Source organism: Brassica napus, chromosome C3, assembly GCF_020379485.1.
Source record: "Brassica napus cultivar Da-Ae chromosome C3, Da-Ae, whole genome shotgun sequence".
In the NCBI taxonomy this organism is placed as follows: domain Eukaryota; kingdom Viridiplantae; phylum Streptophyta; class Magnoliopsida; order Brassicales; family Brassicaceae; genus Brassica; species Brassica napus.
The window spans coordinates 43444958-43455357 of NC_063446.1; the positions used below are offsets into that span (position 1 = coordinate 43444958).

The window sequence follows — 10400 nt, forward strand, 5'->3', positions numbered from 1 at the left end:
TCGCCGCAGAACAAAAATGAAAAAGGCCAGACCTCGAAGCCACTCCTAGAAAGGTGAAGAAAACGGCCTCCGACGAAAACACCCGAAGTCAGGATTTAGCGGAACTCTTCTGGCAATCCCGTAAAATCGTGGCCCTAGAAGAAAAACGCGAACCAACTTGCCAACCCGTGGTGACGGTATGTCTCGACGAAGCGTTCCCAGAACGGTGTGTCGAGATCGGAGCCAATCTCCGCGAGCCTAGAGGACAGAACTCATAACCTGTTTAAAAAAGAACCTTAATACTTTCGCATGGGCTGCGGAGGATATGCCAGGGATCGACATTAACATAACATGTCACAAACTGAACATCGATCCAACTTTCAAACCGGTCAAACAAAAAAGACGTAAGCTAGGACCCGAACGCGCTTCCGCAGTGAACGACGAGGTCGAAAAATTGCTTAAAGTCGGATCGATAACAGAAGTGAGATATCCAGACTAGCTCGCCAACCCCGTAGTAGTCAAAAAGAAAAACGGGAAGTGGCGAGTCTGCGTGGACTTTACTGACCTTAACAAAGCTTGTCCAAAGGATAGTTTCCCTTTACCGCACATTGATCGGCTGGTCGAAGCAATGGCGGGAAACGAATTTCTATCTTTCATGGATGTCATCTCGGGTTACAATCAAATTATGATGAATCCCGACGATCGCGAGAAAACTGCGTTCATTACTGATCGCGGAACTTATTGCTACAAGGTAATGACCTTCGGCCTCAAAAACGCCGGCGCAACTTACCAACGACTCGTGAACCGTATGTTCTCCGAACAACTCGGTAAAACGATGGAGGTCTATATCGACAACATGCTCGTCAAATCCCTCCAGGCAAGAGATCACGTATCACATCTTGAGGAATGTTTCGCACAACTAAATTCCCATAACATGAAGCTTAACACGTCAAAATGCAGATTCGCCGTAGCATCGGGAGAGTTCCTCGGTTACCTAGTGACATACCGCGGTATCGAAGCTAATCCGAAACAAATCAATGCATTGATTGAGATGGCTTCGCCCAAGAATAAGCGGGAAGTCCAGAGATTGACCGGTAGAGTCTCAGCACTTAACCGATTCATTTCACAGTCAACGAACAAGTGTTTACCTTTCTACGATATACTACGGGGAAATAAAAAAATTCGAATGGTCGGAAGAGTACGAAAATGCTCTCCAACAGATGAAACGATACTTAGCTACTCCTCCAGTCCTCGCAAAACCCATGGAAGGAGAACCTTTGTTCTTATACATCGCGGTATCAGCAACGGCTGTGAGCGGTGTCCTGATCAGGGAAGAGCGCGGCGAACAGAAACCTATTTTCTATATAATCAAAACCTTGCTGGATGCTGAATCCAGGTATCCGCTAATGGAAAAATTAGCATGCGCAGTCGTAACATCGGGGCGGAAGCTAAAACCGTATATCCAATCCCACACGATCGTCATCCTCACGACCTTCCCCCTACGGACAATTTTGTATAGCCCGAGTCAGTCGGGCCAAGTAGCCAAATGGGCAGTCGAGTTGAGCGAGTACGATATCGAATACCGATCAAGAACGAGTGCAAAATCCCAAGTAATCACAGACTTCTTAGTCGAACTACCAACGGAAACCGTGACCAACGAGGAACCAAATTCGACATGGCTCCTTCACGTCGACGGATCCTCATCCAAGCAAGAATCGGGCATCGGAATCCGCCTCACGTCTCCGACCGGTGAGATCTTAAAAGAGTCGTTCAGGCAGGAATTTCACGCGTCCAACAACGAGGTCGAGTACGAAGCACTCATCGCAGGGCTACGTTTAGCTCACATGTTGAAGAAACGCAACATCCACGCCTATTGTGATTCCCAGCTAGTTGCAAGTCAATATAGTGGAGAATATGAAGCACGGGACGAAATAATGGACGCGTATCTCAAGCTAGTCCAAAATCTAGCCCAAGAATTTGACTGCTTCGCTCTTACGCGAATCCCCCGTTCCGAAAATGTCCAGGCCGATGCTCTCGTGACCCTGGCGTCAAGTTCCGACCCAGGTCTTAAAAGAGTAATTCCGGTCGAATTCATCGAACACCCAAGTATCGGACCATCAATCGTCGTCAACCTCATCGGGGATCAAGAAGACGAGGTAGAGGAAGTTGCAGTACAGCCGGAACCAGAACAATCCGATTACGGCTACGATACCCCATGGCTGCAAACGATTCGAGCCTACATCACCGACAGAAAATTACCTCCCGAAAATGGGCGGCCCATAAAATCCGAACGCAGGCCGCGCGTTACGTAACAATCGACGGCAAAATTTACAAATGGAGATTTTCTAGACCACTCATGACGTGTCTGGAAGGAGAGAAGGCGAGAAAAGTAATGGAGGAAGTTCATTCTTGGTCCTGCGGAAACCATTCCGGTGGAAGGTCACCAGCAGTAAAAATCAAACGCCATGGATACTACTGGCCAACGATGGTCGGAGATTGTTAGAAATTCGCACGAAAATGCGAAAAATTCCAAAGGTATGCTCCAACCATCAGACAACCAGCAGAAGCTCTTTCCTCCCTCACGTCACCATATCCCTTCATGCGCTAGGCCATGGACATCGTCGGACCTCTTCACAATTCAAAGCAAAAGCGTTTCCTCTTAGTCCTCACCGATTTCTTCTCAAAATGGGTAGAGGCAGACTCATACACAAGTATAAAAGATGTCCAAGTTGAAAATTTCGTATGGAAAAACATCATCTGTAGACATGGAGTTCCTTACGAGATCTTAACCGATAACGGGTCTCAGTTCATCTCCACCCGATTCGAAGCATTTTGCGAAAAATGGAAGATATGACTAAACAAGTCAACTCCCAGGTATCCGCAATGCAACGGACAAGCCGAGACAATCAATAAGAACCTTCTTGACGGACTTAAGAAACGCCTAGAGGCTAAAAAAGGCAGGTGGGCCGACGAACTCGAGGGAGTCCTCTGGTCACATCGCACCACCCCGAGGCGAGCAACGGGAGAATTGTCTTTCGCTCTCGTATACAGAACGGAATGCATGATTCCCGCAGAAGTCGAGTTCCCCGGTGTTCGAAGAAGATTACTACCCGAACGAGAAGAGCTTAATAACGCCATGCTCTTAGACAATCTTGACCTCGTTAACGAGCGCCGGGACCGAGCACTCGTTCGAATCCAAAATTACCAACACGCAGCCGCAAAATATTATAATTCCAATGTACGGAATCGCAGATTCAACGAAGGAGAGTTGGTCCTTTGCAAAGTCTTCCAAAACACCGCCGAGCAAAATGCGGGAAAACTTGGAGCAAACTGGGAAGGACCCTACAAGATCGTAAAAGTCGTTCGACCAGGTTCCTACGAGATAGCCAACATGCAAGGCGTAAAAATTTGGAGAACCTGGAACGCAATGCATCTCAAAAAATACTATCACAAAACGAGCCACTTCACAGCTACCGAACTACGAGACGGCTTGATCTCCATAAGGAGTACGTAGGCAGTTTGTCGAAAGACGAATTCAGCTGTCACCCCTCACTAAAAAGGGGGGGGAGTGGGTACGTATACTCGTATGCTCTCAATTTTAAAATATCTGACCACAATATCTGACCACACCCTCGATATTTCTGGAACTTTTTAACCAAGCAAATCATCTTCATCCGCAAATTATATTCGAGTCCTGAAAAAACTTGCAAATAAACCAGTCGTTAGGGAAAAAATCAACCTTCGACACTGCGAGACGTCGCAAAAAACCGCCTAAAGAGTTGTTTCCCGGCTGACAAAACGAAACCCTCGTCACGTAAAACAATATACGCATTATCATCTCAGCAAAACACATATTCTTCGCGAAGACCCAAATGGTAATATCTACCACCAAGTTCGTTGCTGATCACATCGAACTCTTAAACGTCCTAAACAGACATGGCCATCTCACGAAGATGATCCTCGTACATCCGACACAAGGATAATAGCGCTATAAAAGAAATCCGAAATTTTGGTCTAGCACTTCCAGTTGGCTTAAAAATTGTCTCTGGAGAGATGCTCGATTCGTATCAGACAAGTCGTATAAGCCGAGAACCTATCATGGATTTTAAATCGGTACGAATCAGGTTAAAATCGCAACAGATAAATCGATAGCCGGCTAGTCACCGAATAAATCTTAAAACCGAAAGTAAGCCTAGGTCTTGCCCTAAACCCAGCGCACTGGTCTCTAACATCTCAAGGCACGATATCAAAAAGATACGAGATCCTAAAACATGCCTCCGTGTTTATTTTCAACGTCTCAAGATATCCCGCGAAATCAGGATCTCGCGGAAAAACTTTCGAAACAGATCGCGAACAAAGCATTTCACATCGAAGAAGGATATGAGACGACAAGTCATTATCTTCCTTGGCCTCTTCGATCCCGCGACTCGTCGATCCTTCGCCACTCTCAATCTGGTGCTGAAGTCGGCGCACCTCTGAAGACTTTGCCTTTCTAGCCTTCTTCTCCTTAAGCAGAGAACTCGCCGTCTTCCCAAGGTCCCTCTCGAGCTCCCCGATCTCGGCCTCGAGCTTAGACACCTTCGCAGAATGAGAACCCTCGATAGCTTTCAGCATGGCCTCCGTTTTAGAACATTTGCCTTGCATCTCCGTCAGATCCCTCGCCAGACGACTAGCCTCGGAACCGCACTCGATGATCATTCCATCGATCAGCGACACGAACTGCGAGACAAGAGAACAATTACAGATACGAAACGAAACAAGTTCTAAAAAAAAAAAAAAAAAAACTTGAAGTAAGGGATGAACCTTTCCACGAAGTCCTGGCGCTAGGTTCAAACCTCCTTGTTGTGAAGACTCCCCATCGTTGCCTTTGGCGAGCTTTCTCTTCCGACCCTTAGGTTGAACAACTGGAGCAGCACTGGGAGCACGCAACGCCAGAACAACTTCCTTCCTAGCCGAAGGAGGAGGCAAGGACTCAGCAGCCCTCTCTTTGTCCTCAACAAGGATCGGAGTCATAGACGATCCAGTGGGCTGAGATAAAGCGTGTAGGACACACAGAACGCTCGTTTCACCATGCGTCCCTACGTCGTGCGGAACCTGAACCTCAGGCCCGTGAGTCTGAGCGACGGCCAGGGCAGAGGAGGATGGGAGCTCAGCGGCAGCTCGGACCGATTCCTTCTCGGCCTTGCGGCGAGCTAGTTTCACTTGAAACGAGAGAAAACCAGCAACGCAGGCTGGCTCCTCAACGGAGGGAGCCGGAGCCGGAGCTTGGGAGGTGGCCTCGTCCATCTCGACGTCGGAACTTCTCTTGTCACCTTAGGGAGAAGACATTTTTAAAAGCCAAAAGGGTAGAAAGAATCTATAGAGGATTTGAGAAGAAAGGAAGGTGTGAAAGAGATGAATGATGGGAGCTCGCTACTTATACAAGTATGAGCTTAGGATTCCGATTTTTATGATATATCTTTCCTCGATGACATTCCTCCGTGGAATTGAGAATGTGAACTTCGTCCGATACACCAATCTTACCTAAATCGCCAAACCGCGCGCTAGAATCTCGTCCTAGTCCACGATTCTAACGAGCTGGGGGCTAACTGTTGGGGTCAAAAACGGTTACGACGAAGTTAACATTTAAATGCTCGTAGAAATAAGAAAGAACGTTTTTACGAGAAACAAACTTTCATAAAGATTTATCTCTACAATTGATTTTGCGGAGAAAACACGTTCGTGGAACATCAGAGAAAGATCCAACTAAGGTTGCCGCGTAACGACCAAACACGCACACGTCTCGGTCGCTACGTAGCGACCGATCTCTAGTCCAACTTGGTCGCTACGAAGCAATCGAGCTTTTTTAAAACGTCGATACGACACGAATCCATGCATTCTCGTTTACTCTTTAATGCTATCTCCTGAAGACCGTAGCAAACCCATTTCATATTTCTCGTCATTTGAAGTCATCAATCGAACCTTACGATAAAAACCATGGAAAGTTCGTTTTTATCGAAAGAAGCCGTAATAAATGTTTCGAATCAAAAGATGGCCCAAAGAGACCTAAGATGTCACTCGAAGCTCACTTACGATTTCTTAACCAAAAAGCCCATAAACCGTAGGACAGTTTATTCTTGGTTCGCAAGGAAAGATAAATGTCAAGTTTCCGCGGATAAATACGAAGTTTTCGAAGATAATTACGAAGATCGGGAAAATGGAATATCTCCATTTTTAAGCTATGACGGCTTAAGGGCAGAAGAGGACAAGCGTAAACCGACCTAGGAGTGAGTATATAAGGAGTCCTAGGCGAGAGGCACAAAGGGAGAACTTTTTTCAGAGAAAACTGAGCACTTAGAGCAATTAGGCAACTTTCCGTTTTTGTTACTTTGAGCTGCTACTCAACTAGGTTTTGCAGTCTTAGGTTGTTAGAACTAGGGATCTCGCCGACAGCTCTCATAGCCGAGGCTTCTACCTTGTTGTAATGCTCATACGCGAATTCGGAATAGACACCTTTTGCTCTTTTTACGATTTCTTATATTTTAATCGTTGTTATTTCGTGTTCTGATTGCTTGGCGTATGGTATTAGAAGATTTCCGGGACCTCTGGGAAACTAGGGTTCTCCTATTTTCCTAATTTAAACGGAAATCGATAGTTCGAATTTTGGTTCCCACAACGACAACCTCGATGGACATGTTATCTCCGCAGCGCACGACCACAATGAATCTGCGTACACGTTGGAACCTCCAAAAAGAATGCATCTTATAATCTGCAAGAAATTGTGCTTCGTCTGGGAATTGAACTCTATACATGGTGTAGAAGCCTTTAACCCTTGACCAATAGGCCACAAAGCTTCCACAATTTAGGTTATGATTTATTCTATCTTTTGAGAACTTTTTGGAGACACAAAACATTACTCAGTAAAGAGAAAATTTTGAACTCCTTTACTTACTCTTTTGATCTTTAATGAAATTTATTTAGAATATGATTTGTATTTTTCCTATGAAGTCTAAGTAACCCACCTGTTAGATTTAGGGTTCTTCAAATGAATGATAATTAATTAGATTGAATTTAGGGTTATCTTATATTCTTCATCTAGATTGTTCTTAATGTTAGTTCTTGATTGACAACCTGAAATTAGATCTTAGGATAATTGGTAGACCAAAAGTTTTATTGATTGCATGAATTAATCGTAGGTGAGCTAAATATCTATCTGCGAAGGGATTTGATTTAGGGATTTAGTGAACTTATTAAATCTGATATTAATGCTTGTATTAACTGATTTAATTCCCAAAGAGATTTGGAATTCTGGGATCTAGATATAGATTATGTGATTGTGGCCTACTGGTCAAGGTTTAAAGGCTTCTTGGTATCTTGCATATTTCCATTGTGTTATCCATTCACCAATGTGCATTTTGATCATATAGACTAGGATTTAGTCATGTTTAGGTTGCATTTTGCATACATGAGTCTTTATTAGGTATTGGAGTACCACATAGAGTTCTTGGAGACATTTGGGTGCATTTGGAGCTCAAAAGAGGTGATAAAGGTGATCATTGGACGAGCAGTTTATGGGAGTGACCCTACCGGAGCGACGCCATGAACTCGATGTGCCCTACCTCTCAGAGCGACCTTACCAGAGCGACCTCACGAGGTCGCTCGCCATTTCATCGTTTTGGAGTGCAAAAATAGACCCAAAGCGACCTCCTAGAGCTACGACACGAAGTCGCTCCAGCTCCAGAGCGAGGTCAGCACAGCGACACCCAGAGGTCGCTCGGGTTTGTGTTGATTTGAGAGTGACGAACAAGCCGGGAGCGACGTCCCACAGCGACTACCTGAGGTCGCTCCCAACACCCAGAGCGACCTCCCGGAGCGACGTGCCGAGGTCGCTGCGCTTCAATTATTTGGTCGAACTTATGATTAATCAAGGGCCTTTTGGTCATTTGTTATGCACGTTTTACACTTTCTAAACCTATGTTTAAGTACCTTTTGTAAGCCATTGGAGGCTGATTTATCTTTGATCTTAAGAAAACCACCAAAAACCTCTTGGAAAGTTCATCTCTTTGATTCAATTGATCATTTTTGTTATTGCAATCCTGTTGTTTTCATATCGATTCTCTGTATTTCTCTACATGATTAATCTGAAATCCAATATGGGTTTAAGAGGAATCATGAAGATTAGTGAGTAATCACCTTTTGAATTCATGGGTTAGGGAGATTAAGGGTGATTAGGTTAGAGTTAGGATGTTTTAGTGTAGATCATTCTTAGTCCTTGCTAGTAGAGTATTCATAATGCATCTTCTGAGTTGGCCTCTCAAAAGTTGATCTTTAGGCATTTTCCACCCAAAAGGTGTTTGATGAAATGCCTGAGACAACTCTTATAAGCTTTTAGCATACTTTTCCAAAGACATTTGTTGTTAGAGGTGCTAAGATAGCCATTAGACTTGTTAGTAATGATTGCTTTCATATTATTCAACCAAAGACATTTGATGTTTGAAATGTGTTAGTAAATGAACATTCATCTAGACATAGAGCTTGTTTAGAACTGTGTCTAAGCTTAAGGTTCATAGTTTGATTGATCGTTTGCCATTCTTAGTTCGAAACTTGATCACATTAGGTCTAATTCCTATGCCCATGAGTTCTCTTTTCCCTTAGTCAAGAAAGTTACTTCATTTATCGTTTTTATTATTTTGCAATTGCATTAGCATTAATCATTAGTTTAGAAATCTTTTAAATCACCGGTTGCACTTAGATTAAGTGAGTAGTTCCATTCTCAGTGCTTTGAAATTCCTTAGAATTGGTTCGACAATCTTTTATATTACATCATTTGTCTTAGGAGCCTTGAAAACTCCTAACATTAAATTGGCGTCGTTGCCAAATTCTGAGTAGATTTGAACATTGAGATTTAGTCACTTGCTTGAGACTAAGTCATTTTTATTTTTTTCTTTTGTTACTGATTCTCCTTCTTCACCTCCTTTTTACTTTCAGGTGTATGAACTTGAGGAGCAGGGGTCCATCAAACCTAGTTCCCAAAGTTTCAGACATCAGAGCCTTAGAGAGAGAGAGTGCTAGAAAGAGAAGAGAAGAAGAGCAAAAGGCTCACTTGCAGAGATTGGATATTGATATGGGAGACCGACCTCAAGATGATGCAAACGCCAATGGAGCCAACAACGTTCCACAACACCCACAGCGAGCAGCTCGACCCATTAGCACTTATGACCGCCCCAACATTCATGGTCATAGACTGGGAATCCGAGCACCGGCTGTGGCAGCTAACAACTTTGAGATCAAATCAGGACTCCTCAACGTGATCGAGAACAACAAGTATCATGGCTTGGCTCTAGAGGACCCGTTTGATCACTTGGACAGGTTCGACAGCTACTGTGGGTTGTCAAAAACCAATGGTGTGTCGGAGGATGCCTTAAAGCTCAAGTTTTTCCCTTTCTCTTTGGGGGATAAGGCACGTCAGTGGGAGAAGTCTCTACCCATCGACTCTATCACCACCTGGGATGACTGCAAGAAAGCATTTTTGGAGAAGTTCTTCTCTACTTCAAGAACTGCTAAGTTGAGAAATGAGATTTCCAGCTTTCAACAGAAGAACTTGGAAGGATTCAGTGAAGCCTGGGAGAGATTCAAAGGCTACCAAGCTCAATGCCCACACCATGGTTTCTCTAAGGAAAGCTTGCTGAGCACATTCTACAGGGGTGCTCTTCCTAAGTACAGAGCCAGATTGGATACAACTAGCAATGGGTTCTTCTTGGGAAGAACGGAGGAAGATGCAGAAGAGCTGGTTGACAACATGTAAAGAGTGACGCAGTTTACAGTGGAGACCACGACAGAGGCAGTAGAACAGATGACAAGCAGACGAGAAAGGAGTTAAAGGGTTTACAGGATAAGATAGACATACTCATTGCTGATAAATCCACCCAAGAGCAGCTGAACTTTGTTGGTAACCCAAACCAAGAGACACCACCTGTTGTCCATGAGGTTGAGGGTTTGGAAGGTCAAGAAGAGTTGTGTTTCATTAACAACAATGGTAGCTGGTACAAAAAAAGAGCCAAACTTTCAATACAACAACTACCAACAGAAATCCTATTCCAACAACCAAAAGAGTGGTTATCAGCCTAGGAACAACCAGCAAGGCAGCTATCAGCCTCAGCAAAACCCTCCTCCTGGTTTCAACAACAAAGGACACTATTCTTCCCAACAACAAGCTAATCCTTCTACCTCTACTCCTCAAGAAAGCAGCACTGATGCCCTACTGAAACAAATCTTGGAGTCTCAGACTAGAAGTGAGAAGCATGTTGGTTATGAGTTGAAGAACTTTCACTCAAAGATTGATGGGAGCTACAATGATCTCAACAACAAGTTCAAAGCTTTGGAGAACCAATTTGCTGCCATGAACACTCACCAAAATCGCCAACAAGGTTCTTTACCTGGAA

General features: G+C 44.2%; 1 non-coding gene across 1 annotated transcript; it reads right to left on the bottom strand.

The window, feature by feature from the left end:
- Nucleotides 1-9520: 9520 nt before the first annotated feature.
- Nucleotides 9521-9627, bottom strand: LOC125584738. Its single transcript, XR_007321647.1, has one exon. It is a non-coding gene; the product is annotated as a small nucleolar RNA R71 (small nucleolar RNA).
- Nucleotides 9628-10400: the final 773 nt, after the last annotated feature.